This window comes from Nycticebus coucang, chromosome 8, assembly GCF_027406575.1.
Source record: "Nycticebus coucang isolate mNycCou1 chromosome 8, mNycCou1.pri, whole genome shotgun sequence".
Classification (NCBI taxonomy): Eukaryota; Metazoa; Chordata; class Mammalia; order Primates; family Lorisidae; genus Nycticebus; species Nycticebus coucang.
This window is the reverse complement of record NC_069787.1, coordinates 26,352,570-26,367,952: the sequence shown is the minus strand read 5'-3', so window position 1 is coordinate 26,367,952 and position 15,383 is coordinate 26,352,570. Positions and strand designations below refer to the sequence as shown.

Here is a 15,383-nt window from a genome sequence, read left to right as displayed (position 1 = left end):
TGTTGTTCTGGCTGCCTACCTCTGTGACTCTGACCCTGTGCTACCATGAGGACACTTACCATGAAACACTTCACTCAGAATGAGAGTTTATCTCAGGCCTAAAGACTCCAAATTATCAGCTGTAACAATTAATTGGTGCTTCTTTTGGTTACTCAATAAACTGTAAAGTTCTAAAAGGCACAGGACTGTGAATAAATTTTTGACAATGAAAGGACTAACTAGCTATCAGATGCATAATGCATGGAAGGCCAGCCACTGCATCACGGAGGGAGAGCATTAGTCCTTTGAGTTAGCCCTGGAACTACGCCTTAAGGAAAAACTGCGAGGAGGACAGAAAACCAGAGCACATGCTCTAGCTCACAGGATTTCAAATACTTCTATCGCCTGCTAAAACACAACAAAAGGAAGTTTATTACAGTCTGATAAATACAAAGAACTTTCTTATTTAGAAAAAAAAAAAACAGTATTCAACTGAGCCTAATTGTTCATTTTTTCAAAAGAGATATCATTTTCATTACAGTTCTTCAGATTGATTTTTCAGATAGTGGGCCTTACCCGATTGAAATTAATGAATAAAATGAGCTGAGTTTTCAACAAATCCATTCATGTGGTTTAGTTAAATTTCATACATCAATTTTATGATAGTGAGATTGAGTCAGACTCTCTCAATACTAAAGACAGAGATGACAGGTAACCAAAAACCTGAGTTTGACAAACCTGAGTTTGACGCTATTGTAATGCCTTTAGAATTTCAACCACTTCTATGAATTCTCATTGTGTATATAAGACAGATCCAGACTTTGTTCTCAACTCTACCTGGGTCACCAAAGACATAAATTTTCATAACATGTGCTATGCGTTCACTAATCCACAGATCATTCACAAAAGTCTATCGCAGCTGCACAGCAATGGAAAATCTTAAAGAATGTTCACAGAAATGAAGAAATCAAAGGACTTGCCCAAGACCACCCAGTAAAATAACTAAAGATCTTTAATTTTTTTTTTTTTTTTTTTTGTAGAGACAGAGTCTCACTGTACCGCCCTCAGGTAGAGTGCCGTGGCGTCACACGGCTCACAGCAACCTCTAACTCCTGGGCTTACGCGATTCTCTTGCCTCAGCCTCCCAAGTAGCTGGGACTACAGGCACCCGCCACAATGCCCGGCTATAACTAAAGATCTTTAACAGCTCTAAAATTCAAAAACTTCATTAACTATTTCTTTTTCACTATGGACGCCTTTGCCTTATGTGTTACTGTTTACTACTGGCATTTTCTTGACAATAAGAAAAATAAGATAGAAGTCTGGACTTTTTCTCTAACTCTAGATAGCTCCAGCAGAATGGAATACACAGTGAAGTAGTCAGTTAAATTTTAAAGCCAGTAGTTTATCTGAGGATCACCTGGTCTCTGATATTCGGGCTAGTTGCTTCACTAAGGACATAGTTTCTATGGACATTAAAACTAACAGTTTTTAATCTATGAACCTCGAGGGATTTGTTAAGATGATCAGAAGAGATGTAATAAGCTAAATGGGTGCTAGTTGCTCTCTGTAACTAAGGTCAAGTCCTGAACAATCCGAGAAACTCAGATATGCCAGTTAGACTCCCTGGGCTTCAGCTGTCCTGGCTGTACACCCAGGGTATCGAAATATACTTGCTGGGGCCTAAATAGCCCAGAAAGGATAGGATTCGCTAACCTATGTGCTTTGTTTGAAAAATATAGGAAATCAAAGGACAGAGATTGCTTTGCCTCATGTCAGGTAACTGTTGGGTCTCCAAGTCCCAACAACGTCTCTTTCTGGTTACCTCCATTTCCCGCCAGTACCCAAATCTGTTTCAAATACAGTTGTACTGAGACTGGATGAGTTTATGTTAATGGCTCTCACCATTAAATGCCATTCATCACAAAACCCTACAACTATGTCCTCCATAAAACTGACCTCACTCTATGACAAAGCTCCCATTGAATGATGTCAGAATTTTCACCCAAACACTTGGCCTCAACTGATAATTGTCCATGATAATGACAAGTCATAAGGTCTGTTACTACAGGGGAGCGATAGCTGAGGACTGAAACAGATGCTACCAAATATGGAAAACACACATAAGAAAAAAATATTATCATGTCCCTTTTAACTCCCCCTAAGAAGTCAATGAATAACCTGAGAAAATAAACTATGATTAAAAAAAAAAAAAAAAAGCACGCCCAAAAGTCTTTCAAAAAACCTTTGAGAAGCTAGAGCATTGATTTTTCAACTGGTGGGCCGCAGCACACTGGGGTGCTGTGAGAGGATATTAGGTGTGCTGTGAACATTTTTAAAGATTAATTAAATTATTCTTGAAAGAAGTTCAAAGCACAGTAAGTATACTCCTTTCTTTACTTTTTTTTTTTTTGATCAACATCATTTCAGTTGTGCTGCAGAAATTTAGCCATAGTTTCAAGTGTGCTGTGAGATAAAAAAAGGGTTGAAAAACACTAGAGTTTTCAACCTTTTGGCTTTCTCAAGTATCCTAATCATGTGAAAAACTAGGGATGGGACTCTCTCCATGAACAAATCAAACTTAAATTTCCCCTAAAACTCAAAAACTAAAGTTTGTTTCACGGCAGCTCATGTTTTCACAAGTAGTAATGGGACCAAAGCGACAATGACTCAATTTAACTGTACATGTGGTCCATGGCTCAGATCACCCACGCTGCCGAGAAGGATTAAAACAAAAAAGCGAAGTTCCCCTGTGTCCTGTGCTGCCGTGTGTAAATCCTCAGATCATCACAGGAATTCTCTGAAACGGGTATACCAGAGAACGATGACAAGGTCTGTTCCTTCTTTCAAAATGAGAATCTTTCCTGCTCAGTGGGCAACTGTCCTGATGGACTTTTTGTCTTGTGAATTTTCAGATGAATAATCACAAGCATTCACTCACCCTTTGGGCTAGCAGGCATCACATCCACAATCCGTTCATGGTTGACAGCAAATCAGAGAAGGGGTTGAAGCCCTCACCATTGCCAAAATGTTTCGTTCGGAAACTGGAATTGTCAGCAGAAGCTCCTGGGACACTGCAACATAAAAAAATATATATGTATATTTTTACACATAACGAAGATGTAACTTCTAAAAACCACCACTTCCTTAAACTTGAAAACACCAAGACCAACACAGATTCTAGAGGTAGGGGAAAACACCGCTCGAGCGAGACTGTGTCAATACACCAAGTGTGATGCTGTTAAGTATGAACCGGAAATACTGTTTAGAAAGATACACTTACCAATTACTCCGACATGTCCACTGCAAGGTTGTCATTTACTGTGAAGTTTATAGCAAGTATTTAAAATATTTTAGCATTACAAAGTATCACACTCCATTATAAAGTATGCAGGTAACAGTAAGCTGTTTTAACTCAAACTCTCACTTGGATAAAATGTACATACCATTCCCAGTAAGTAATGATTTTTCGTAGAGGACAGAAAACCATATAGAAACTATAAATAAATTATTTTAGAATTATTTTAAAATAAGTTATTTTTAACATAAAAATAATAATGAACACAGGTTCCCTACCCCTGTGGGATATGGTAATGTAGCCTCACTCAGAACATTTTAAGGGTGGGAGATTACTGTATTAAAAGCACCTGTTCTATAAATAAGAACTGGCATAAAGTTATTTAAAAATGTATTGAGCAGATATATTCTTCTATAACATTTATATATTTAAGTTTTTTATCTTCAATGTTTGGCGTTTAGTAGGTAGTCAATGTACTTGTATTAAAATTCTGAAAATAAAAACTAATAATAATAATAATGCACACAAAACTGGTAAGAAAATTCTATCTTTTTTTTTAATGATTGTATCTTTTTCTAAAATGGTTATAAATTACATAAGGAGCAGTATGTATGAAAATAGTGCCACCAGTGGAAAACACTCTGGAATAATCAGGGTTGGCAGTTGAGAGGGCTGAGTTCTGGATTCAGCACTGTCATCAATCACATGACCACAGGAGGGCCATTTAACATCTCAGGATTCCAGTCCCTTCATCTGCAAGGTCAGGACATTAACCGATGCTCTCTGAATTCCTTCTACCTCTAAGCCTGTCTTTCTGGATAAAGCATACTTATTCCAAGTAACCTAACCTATTAGCTTCTCCTTTAAGCTTCCTGATTAAAAAGAGGTTTTTTATTTTTGTTTTTTTATTATTTTTTTTATTAAATCATAGCTCTGTACAATAATGCAATCATGAGGTACAACGTGCTGGTTCCATATACAGTCTGAAATATTTTCACCAAACTGGTTAACATAGCTTTCATGGCATTTTCTTAATTATTATGTTCAAACCCTTATACTTTACACTTAGTAAACTTCACCTGCACCCTTTCAAGATGCACCCTACGTATAGACCCACCAATCACCCTACTTCTACACTGCTGGTGGGAATGCAAACTAATATGATCCTTTTGAAAAGATGTTTGGAGAATACTTAGAGATCTAAAAATAGATCTGCCATTCGATCCTATAATTCCTCTACTAGGTATATATCCAGAAGACCAAAAATCACACTATAACAAAGATATGTGCACCAGAATGTTTATTGCAGCCCAATTCATAACTGCTAAGTCATGGAAAAAACCCAAGTGCCCATCGACTCATGAATGGATTAATAAATTGTGGTATTTGTACACCATGGAATATTATGCAGCCATAAAGAAAGATGGAGACTTTACTTCCTTCATGTTTACATGGATGGAGCTGGAAAATATTCTTCTTAGCAAGGTATCCCAAGAATGGAAGAAAAAGTATCCAATGTACTCACCCTAATACGAAACTAATTTATAGCTTTCGTACGAAGGCTATAACCCAATCTCAGTACTAGAATATGGGGAAGGGGGCAAGCGAGGGGAAGGGAGGGGGAGGAAAGGTGGAGGGTGGGTGATTGGTGGGTCCACACCTAGGGTGCATCTTGGAAGGGTGCAGGTGGAGTTAAAAAGAGGTTTTAACCACGAATCACTATTATGCCCAACCGCCATCAACACCAAAGATGCACAGTGGGCAGAAAAGTTTATAAGTGCTTAGAAGAATTTTCAACCTGGCACCCTGGTGAGCTGGCACCCTCAGTGGCTGAGGAGACCAGCTAGGTGCCCATAACAAGTTTCCCTTCTTCTCCAGAGAGCACAGTTCCAACGCTTCACAAACTTCTATGTGCATAAGCAACTCTTGGGAGAGCTTTTTTAAAGAAGTCACAGGTTCCTATTCGGGAGGCTGAGGCAAGAGGATCTCTTGAGCCCAGAAGTTTGAGGTCACTGTGAGCTATGACACCATGGCACTCTACCCAGGGTGACATAGTAAGACTTTGTTTCAAAAAAATAGAGAACAAAAAAGTACAGATTTCTGTGCCCCACTCTCAAAGACTCTGTCTGATTCATAGGTCTAAAGTGGGGCCTCAGATTCTGCATCTCAAGCCAACGACCAGGGGACGCTGATACTGCCAATCACGGACCATACTTTGAGTGGAAATGAAGATGCCCTGCTCTCCAAGGCCCTGTTCTCCAAGCCCACAAGCAGCCTTGAGACCCATGAAGTATTTCCAAGGCTGACAGGCTCCCCCAAAGCTACAGAGTCTATGTCCCATAGCGAAAAGAAATGGGACATTGCTGAAGTTGTTGATCACTTTTGGGAAATTAAAACTTTTCTATAGCTTACAAGGCTCCACATACTCCGATCCCTTTCTACTTCCCTGACATGACCTCAAACTACCAACCCAACCCCTAACTACAACCAGCACAGATACAGTGGCCTACATAGTGCCTTCCTTCTGTTTCAAGCAAGCCAAGTGTTTTCCTGTCTTGGGGCTGTGCACTTGGCTATACTAGCTTCGCAGGATGCCATGATCCTATTCCTTACATGACTGTCTCCTTCTCGTCACTGGGTCTTCAAGACCTGCCTGCCTACTTAAACTAGGTTCTCAGCTACTCTCCACTGTATAGCCCTATTTGCTTACTTCAGAGCTCATCACAACCTGCAAACTTTTTTTCTCATTTATCTACTTGCCTTTTCCACCAGAATATAAACTCAGAGAAAGAAAGGAACTTGGTTGTTTTGTTCAGTGCTATACACCAAAACTCAGAAAAATGCCTGGCTCGTAGAAGGCGCTCAGTGAAAATTTTTGAATAACAAATGAATCAACAATTGAAAAAATCCCCCAGCATCCTCTAAAAACATAACTGCCATTTGCTGAAAACTTGCTATGTACTGGATATAATTTTCAGTATTCTATTCTGACAACAAAGTACTTAGTAGATACTATTATCACAAGCTCAATATCTAGATTTTTTTAACATAGAAAGTTTTAGTAGCTGGATTCTATCTATAAAGCTTGCACTTGTAAGAACTCCAACTGTTTCCTGCAGATATGTTAACACAAAAATCTGAGGTTCCTCCCCTTCTAACTCGGGCTTGCCTGAGTGAGTTCTGGCTATGATCCCTTACAGAAGACACTCATCCTTTCTGAATCTAAGCTTTATTTTCACACAAGGAAAGCTAAGGAACACCACAAGGACCAGGCAGATAAAAGCAAGCCAGCAAAGCAAATCAGGTGTAAGGTGACAGGGAGAGTAAGAAATGAGGCAAGTTGAAAACACCCACATTCTCAGCACAAGGTGAAGCCAGTGCACTTAACTCAGCACTTGGTGCCACATGTGAACACAACCAACCTCGTATCTTCAAAAGCTTCCAACTATACAAATGAAGGCAATAATCCAGATTTCATATTTAGTGACATTTCATAATTTCTCAAAGATGGAAACTAATTTTTTAATAGTTAACATTTTTTTAAAAAACCTAAAAATCTTGCAACCACCATAGCAAATGATTTCTGAGGTCAACACATGTCTCCAGTTTTGAGATTCTAGAATGATTCAGAAGCATGAAGAAGTTGTATGAGTGAATAATGAAAAACACAGCAGGTATCTGGGCAGATGAGGACTTTCTGGAGGAATTCATTATCTTGAGCAAGTTTTAGAAAGAACTGGCAGATTGGGTGGAAAAAGCATGCTACAAGGTCAGAAAAGCATACTGAAGGTCTCAAGGTGGGGAGGAGGCAAGTCTCCAGCAAAGAACAATCAGTGAGGAGAGACAGCTTGCTTGGAGTCTAATTTTCACTCCAGACTGAAATAGTGGCAGGTTTCTAGGAAAGACAAAAATTGGTCCAACAATACCTAAGAATATGAACATTAGTGCTGTCTTGATTGACTGCTAATACATTAAAGTAACCAGGTATATCCAAACATAAAGGACAAATTGTTGGGGGTCCTTCTTCCCCAAACCCAGCTGACCTAGTTGGATTACTCACTGAGCTAGAAGTTCAACCGAGCACAGCGGTAATTGAAAGCAAAAATGAATGGAAACAGAAAATAAAACTGGAGCAGCACAGGCAGCCTGAATATAAAGTAAAAGTAACCTGCACAAGTTTCAATGCAACAAAGAGAAATTTTATTTAGGAAGAACCAAGAGAAAGTTTAGAGCGCTTCCAAAGAGAGTTCGTAGGTGGACCCTCTCATGAAAGAGGTGAGAGAGACGCAAATAAGGGCAGTATGAAGGGATAAAGACCTCTCTGAAATAGGCTCTAAGTCTTCCATTGGTCTCCTGCACTCCAGGTATTACTGCCCTTTTCTGTTGGTCACTGATTACCTAAGTTCCCTCATGCCCATGTTCTTTCCCTTTTGGAGGGAGAACTGCTGAGTGGGCCCTCCAGACTTCCTGCTCTGCAGGCCAGGTTCTCCTCCCATCTCCCGTGAAGCCTCTTTCTTTGTGTCCCTTCTCACAAATCACCACTATGATGTGTGCAATATTTTTGCTTTTATATTTGTGTGTGTATTCTGTTAAGAATCCACCAGACACACGTCTGAATTCCATGTCCATGTGGCTCTATACTAACCAAAATGCTTAACTGCTCTGAGCTCCAGAAATGAAAAATAATGCAACTGAAATAAATAAACACACAAAAAGAAAAGACAGATATCCAAATAAATTATCCAGAACACAACACAGAGGGAGACAAAAACAAAACAAAATAAACCTTTCTACCTAGAATTGTATACCCAGAAAAACTATCTCCTCAAAATGAGGGAGAAATTAGAGCTTTTCAAATAAACAAAAGTTATCACCTCCCTAAAAATACATGCTAAATTTTATTTCAGGCTGAAAGAAAATCATTATAGGAAGAAAAATAATGGGGAAACTTGTGAGTAAATGAAAAGTAAATACATTAATAAAACAATGTACAAAAAAAAATTTTTTTAATCTGGCACTACCAACAGCTGGTTCCTGCCCCAGCTCCCTCATTACACTGTAGCAACTGGGGGATCAGCTTGAAATGGAGATTCCCACCCTCCATAGTCCACAGAGTCTTAATCAGGTTCCAGGAATCCACATTTCTACCAGATACCCCAAGCAACTCTGATGAAGTTCTGAAGAGCACTGCGTTGCCCTCTGACCACTTTGGGGCAAAGAATTGTTTAGTGAGCCCCTGGGGTTGCAGGCTTCAGCAGAAAACACTAGCCAGCCTTTGTTCTTTGCCACTTGACTAAAGCCTCAGGAGCACCTTGGCCCAGGAGGTCAGCAGTAACCCTGCCTCAACCCTGCTCATCAAGAGCTGTAATAAATTAAAAGCCCATTAAAATATTTTAGAGAAAAGCCTAGAAGGGCTGAAACATTAATTGTGTCATATTCAATCTGTTTTCCTAGAGATTTGAAAAGCCAGATTACCATCTTGGGGGTCATTAAAAAGAATGAAGCTTTCTCCCTTTTCAATTTACATAGTTAAAAATGCATGCACTCAGCCAGTGGCCACTAAGTCCTTTCCAAAGCTTTCCAAGTACTGTGGCTACTCCAAATGCCACAGTCTAGCCATGGAGAGAGAGGCTTGGGATGCCATCAGGGCCTGCCTTATTTTTAAAGCAAAGAAACCAAAATCCCAGGGCCTCTGGTTGCAAAACAGCTCCGGGAAAACAGGTAGAGGCAGCAACAAAACAAGGGTGATGTTTTCTTGTTTTGTTCTCCCCTGTTTATTTTCCCTGAAGCAATCCCTGCTCTGTACAAAAGTCTGCAGGGAGCTGGAAAGAGCAGCTGTGGTTCCCGGAGGCCGGGACCTAGCAATCAAGTTGTTTACCAAACACTGCCAGGCACCAGAAAAACAACAACAGCACAGACCAGCATTTGCATCTATTTTTCAAAAACAACCTCCAAAAAGTCTGCTGCCTGTCCTGGAACTTCTCTGCATAGCTGAGAGAAGAACTTAGAAATTAAAGGAATGAACTGCATTGGATATTGGTCCCCATGGCCTAAATATAACCTATTATTCTATTTCTACTGGCCTATCCTAAAAATGGAGGGCCAGGAGTCGGCAGAATTTCAAGCAGTGAAGTGCTACAGACACCATGCTGACCATGGGCATTCTCAAGCATCTAACAGTGGCCATCTTAGCAAACTGACATTATTTGCTGAGCTTCCAGGACCTCACAGACATCTTCAGCAAGCACCAGAAACTCCAGGAGGGTTCATAAAACACACACTGCTGGACCCGTCCCCTAGTGGGTCAGCCTGTAGGTCTAAGGTGGGGCCTGAGATTGTCTAACAAATTCCCAGGTGATGCTGGAGCTCCTAGTTAGTTCCAGGTGCCACACTTTGAGAACCACTGCTCCCAAGCTAGATGCCTTGTAGCCATCCTGAAGATCTTGGAGCAATTTTCCCACCTTGAGCTCTCCCCTGGGTTACCTGAGTGAGTGCACCAGAAAATGACGCAGGGCGGTTCCAGAATGAAATGCATTGGCTGGCTTCCCCTTTGCTTCTCCAGATGCCTCGCCTACCACCTCCACTCTGCTCTGGGTCCTGAAAGGCTGTTTTCTGACTTCCAGTTGTTTTCAACCAAGTGGGAGAAGGGGGATCACAGCAGGAGGCCAGAAAGATAGGCTGTTCATTCTTCTGGCTCCCAAACCTCCAGGCAGTACAGGTTGTGACCAAGACCCTCTGTGACTGGTCACAGCTCCGACAGGGAAGCTGTCTCTGCACAGCTACTCTCTAGGTTCACTCACCCTACCCTCCTTCCTCTTGTCCCTTCAGTAAAAGCCAACTATTTCAGACAGGAACCTTGATACAAAAGTCAAATCCAATGTGTTGTCCACTAGACCGCCCTTGGTTTAAGAATGCAAAATCTGTAATTTTATATACACATGTAACATAAATGTGTCTGTATATGTGTATGTGCATATTTATACACAGATGTACATATGTGCATAAGAATACCTGGAAATATACATATACACAGCTTTACAGATTTTTTTCTAAATATAGCTAAATCATATTTGTCAAAAGACCTTGGGAGTCCCAAGGCCAAGGCCATGTCATAGGGTTTGCATGGATGTCCCCTGTGGTGCCATGTGCCACAGGAAGAGAAGGCCCACTTTGTCTAATCAGTTACACAACCTGATAGGAAGAAGCACATTTGTGAAAGCTTCAATCTTTCTCTAATTTACTAACTTAGTTTCCTTTGTTGCAAATGGCACCAAAATAGAAAGGGAACAGAGGTAGGTGGAGCGGGCTCCATCACCAACTCCTGTGAATAACTTTCTGACAATGCTGAACCCAGTTCAAAAAGCACATCAGCAAGGAAAAAAGGTATGTGTTGTCAGTTCATAAATAAAATGCCAATCTGCCTCAATTCATAAGGCTGGGAAAAGAAGAACAAATAATACTTCTGTCTTTAGAATAATACTAATAACAACAACTACTTGAGTATACCCTACATAAGCACCCTTTACAGCTAAGTTTCAGACGTCTAATACAAACATTCACCAGATTTAACCAAATGGGTCACTATGCTTGGGCAAACCCACTTACCTCAATTTCAATGACATTCCCTAGAACTAATCACTATTACTTTTTTTCTTTTTCTTTCTCCCCTGCTTGTAATTTCTTTTCTTTTTTTTTTTTTTTTATTAAATCATAGCTGTGTACATTAATGCGATCGTGGGGCACCATACACTGGTTTTACAGACCGTTTGACACATTTTCATCACACTGGTTAACACAGCCTTCCTGGCATTTTCTTAGTTACTGTGTTAAGACATTTACATTCTACATTTACTAAGTTTCACATGTACCCTTGTAAGATGCACCACAGGTGTAAAAATCACTACTACTTTTACTCAACTTTCTCCAGCAAGATTTCTTTCAACTCACCAGAGGACTTATTGGTATCTATGGTCAGAAACAAGTTTTTAAGTAAACCCACTAGACTAATTAGAACACATGGGGAATATGGTTTCTATGTAATTACCTTTCCAGCTCTGAGGCTCAATCAGAAACCTCTCTGCTTTGTTTCTCTCTCCTTTTCGCTAACAATTTTCTGAGCATTCCCCTTAAAACTAGCAGACTGGTGAGTTCCATGCGCCATCTGTGTCTGAACTTAACCATAACCACTGACTGACTTACCTGCCACTCCACCGTGTCATCGCATCCCCTCTTCAGGGATGAGACTGACCACCAGGAGCACCCCTCCCTCCTTTATGAACATCCCAGAATCCCTCTCCATTCCTCCTTTCCTCGGCCCCATGCTCACCTGTCTCCAAGGCCTTCTGTCTGCCACCAACATCTGGGTGAATCAAAAGGTGTGCCTTTTACCCTTAAAGGTGCCTCTCTCTCCTTTTCCAGAAGCCACTCACTCCACACCCCTTCACTGCAAGCAAGAAAGAGCTGGTCTCTCTTTCCTTCTTCCTTGCCTCTTAAGAGGCTAGTGGTTGCTCTAACACCTCACCTTGCCTGTCACTCACCTCCAAGGAAAATGCCCTCACCCTCTTCCACTGTGACTCGGGATCCCTCCACACCCTGTCTGTGGTCACAGACCACACCGCTGTTCCCAGCCCAGCCACATGACTTTTACTTCTAAATGTCAAGGATGTTCAACACCTTTCTCAGGTTATTTCAGTACTGGTTGAGCATGAGTAATGTAAAAATCCAAACTCCAAAAGACTCCAAAATCTGAAATTTCTTGAGCACCAACATGATCCCTCAAAGGAAACGTTCATCGGAACATTTCAGATTGCAGATCTTTGGATTTGAGTTGCTTACCTGGTAAGCATATAGCACATATAATGTGACTATTCCATAATTTTTTTTTAAATCTGAAATATTTCTGGACCAAGCATTTCAGATGAGGATACTCAATTTGATCTGCTTTATAATTTCTGTCTAGATTCTTTCAGTATGAGTACTTCTATCAACTTCAGTAGCCATAAAAATGGTCCCTCCAATAGCCTGTCCAAGGCTTACAGCAGGCCTGGCATAAAGCACTCAAATTTATTTGTTATTGTTTTGAGATAGAATCTCACTCTATGACTCAGGCTCGAGGGCAATGGCATGCTCATAGCTCACTGCAGCCTTGAATTCCTGGGCTCAGGCGATCCCCCTGCCCCAGCCTCCTGAGTAGCTGGGACTACAGGTATATACCACCACTCCTGGGTAATTTTTAAAATTTTTCTATAGAGATGGGTTCTTGCTATGTTGCCCAGGCTGGTCTCCAACTCCTAGTCTGAAGCAATCCTCCTGCCTCAGCCTCCCAAATAGCTGGGATTTATAGGTGTGAGCTACCATGACTGGCCCAAAAGTATCAGTATTTGTTGAGTGAGTGAATACATGCCTGTTTCATCTTAGCTTCCTTAATCCTAAAAGGTTCCAGTCTACTCAAGAAGCAGTACAGTGCTGAAGCTAAGACCACAGGCTGCAGAACAGGCTTCCTGGGTTCAATCCTAGTTCTGTCCTGTACTAGCTACATTTGATCAAGTTTTTCCATTTGTGAAAATTGGGTCAATATTTGTCCATACATAGTAAGGACTTCCTTAATTGCTACTTAATTATTAGTTAATTGCTACTACTTCATCTATACCTGAGGGCATAGCCAAAGCATGCATCTCACCACCCCTTACAACTCCTCTATCTCCACGACCGTGAATTCTGAAATTATCCCCTATTCAACAGCCTCCTACAGAGCCACCTCTCACTGGGTCATTTCTCCTCAACTTGCTCCTGGACTGTATCACTGAGACATGCCCTTACCATCTCAAGCTGGTATCTCCTTCTCATGCATACAACCCACATTCCCCTCTCTGAACTCCATCTCTTGTACATCATCTAAGATGCCCTTCAGGGTACCCAGGATCCTGAAAACCCCTCTATCATTCAGAATGTCTTTTTCTACCCACTTCCCATTGGAGCTATGTGTTTCCTTCACCAGAGTAAGATGGTGAGGCAGGGGCTGGGTGTAATCCATGTTGATATACCCTAAACACTGACAGTACAGTGCCCAGGACACAGAAGGTCATTGTGAGGCTAATCTGGGGCTCGAGAAGCCAGGAAGAGTTCTCATAAGCCTACTTGGCACTCTATCTATGGCAGGTTCTATTTAAGAATCACAAAAATTCCAGAATCATTTTCGTAAATTCATTCCACTCATGGTTCAATTCAATGGCAGAAAATATAAAACTTACATTCCCACTGGCAAACTGGATCTAGCTAACCAAGCAGGGCTTACACAGGTGTCTGCTAGCAGGGCAAGTTGTATCCCTTCCCCTAAGGGACCAGGGGAGCCTCAGCCTCTCCCTAGAAGGTCGGTCAAGTGAACAGATAGCTCATTGCCATCTGAGCTCTTTATAAGGCTTTTGTGGTAAACATGTTTACTTTCTTTTGATTGGCTGGGCTTATCAAGTATTTTGTTTTGAGTCTTGCTCTATAAACATGTTTACTTTGAGAGGAGAGCTTTTATGATAGCTAGTACATTTGTTTTTCACACTTTTAAACTCAAAACATATTTTTCACAGCCTGTTGTAAACAACTCAAGGTGGTAAACAAATTACATTATTTCATCTTCACATTGGAAAGGTGATCCCTATGTATCTTAGCAAAAGCCTGAACCAGATTGCAGATGACCAAGGCTCTCTATTGGATGAGAACACAAATCAAAGCCATAGTGATATTAAAAAGGGGCAAAAATTACAATGGTGGGTCCTGCAGATGTTGGGGAGTATCAAACCCAAGCCTCAGTTTCTGTAGTGGTATCACATGAAGCCAGACGCCTCAAAGCCAGAGGCAGTCTTGTTAATTGACGAGATTCATTATTTTCCGTGGAAAGTTAAGATTACATAACCAGCACGCAGAACAGCTGATATGGGAGGAAAAGCAAAGTAACGTTTCAAAGAATGAAGAAACCAACTAGGTCACAATATTAATTGTAAGTCTTTTGAGATATGCTTTCTGTGATGATTTTTCCAATTAGAAAAAGAAGTAGTGACTTTGAATGTAAAAACAAAAAGCCCATCATTTGGAAAGGGAGGAAAATAACAAAGAAGTAAGAGAAGAAAAGAAAGGAAAATACCTCTTGAGAAAACCAACAGTTCTTGAAGTAGGATTTAAAAGTGCTGTTTATGTGGAGTCATCAGAGAAGCTGCTCTGTGGATCTGAGTGTGAAGTCCCTCTGCAGTTAAGTACGGCGGTCAACCGAATTCAAACTTCATGGAATAAATCCCTTTATTAAGAGGGTATGTTCTGTAAATCTGCACTCAATCAAAAGGCTACATTCAAGGATCCAGAAGGCTGCATGTGGCCCAAAGTCCTCAGGTTCCCCACCCCCATTTCCCTCTGCCTCCAATATCTGCCTAGAAACAAAAGCCATTTTACCATAGGCCTTTGAGGTTAATTCCAAATTACAAGGAATAAAAATAGAGGCCATATTCTTTATGAAAACAAATAATACTCCAACCCCATGAAAAAACAAATAAACAACACTAGTGTTGTGGAACCATAATATGGTAAACATCCTCAATGACTGAGCATTATTATTTCAGCATGTTTAATACTGTAGGGAGGAGAAGATGCTAGGAGGAGGAGTAACCCCATATGGGACCTGCATAGAACATACAGACATCAGAGTACAAACATACTACGTAGACTTTTCCCAAGATTATGATGTGCTTCAGGGTTACATGGACAAAGAGTTCGGAGAAAGACCCAAGGGCATATGGAGGCAGTCACCATTTCTGACTTTCAGATCATCTATCCTATCAAGGAAAGAAAACCGAAAAAATGGTTTTAGGTAGTTTTAGCAGAAGGGCATCCAGGCCCAGAAGGGTGGGTACACATGACAAATTGTAATAGTAAAAAAGATGAAACTTACCCCAGCTTTGTCAACACCACCTGAGACCTTCTGCAAGTTAGTAAGCATCTTGGAGCAAGGGTTTCCCTTCCTATAAAATGACAACACTGAATCCCATCTTTCTGAAAAATTCCTATGTCACAATTTTTTTTTTTTCTTTTTTGGGGACAGAGTCTCACGCTGTCACCCTCGATA

The 15,383-nt window shown here is 40.8% G+C and overlaps 1 protein-coding gene across 3 annotated transcripts in view; it reads right to left on the bottom strand.

Moving 5' to 3' along the window:
• FOXP1 (forkhead box P1) overlaps positions 1-15,383 on the bottom strand; it is a 616,360-nt gene that overhangs the window by 519,819 nt on the left and 81,158 nt on the right. For all 3 annotated transcript variants that reach the window (XM_053600815.1, XM_053600814.1, XM_053600806.1), the window contains exon 2: positions 2,921-3,053. The gene's annotated coding sequence lies outside the window, so the exon portion shown is untranslated. The remainder of the gene's footprint in view (positions 1-2,920; positions 3,054-15,383) is intronic.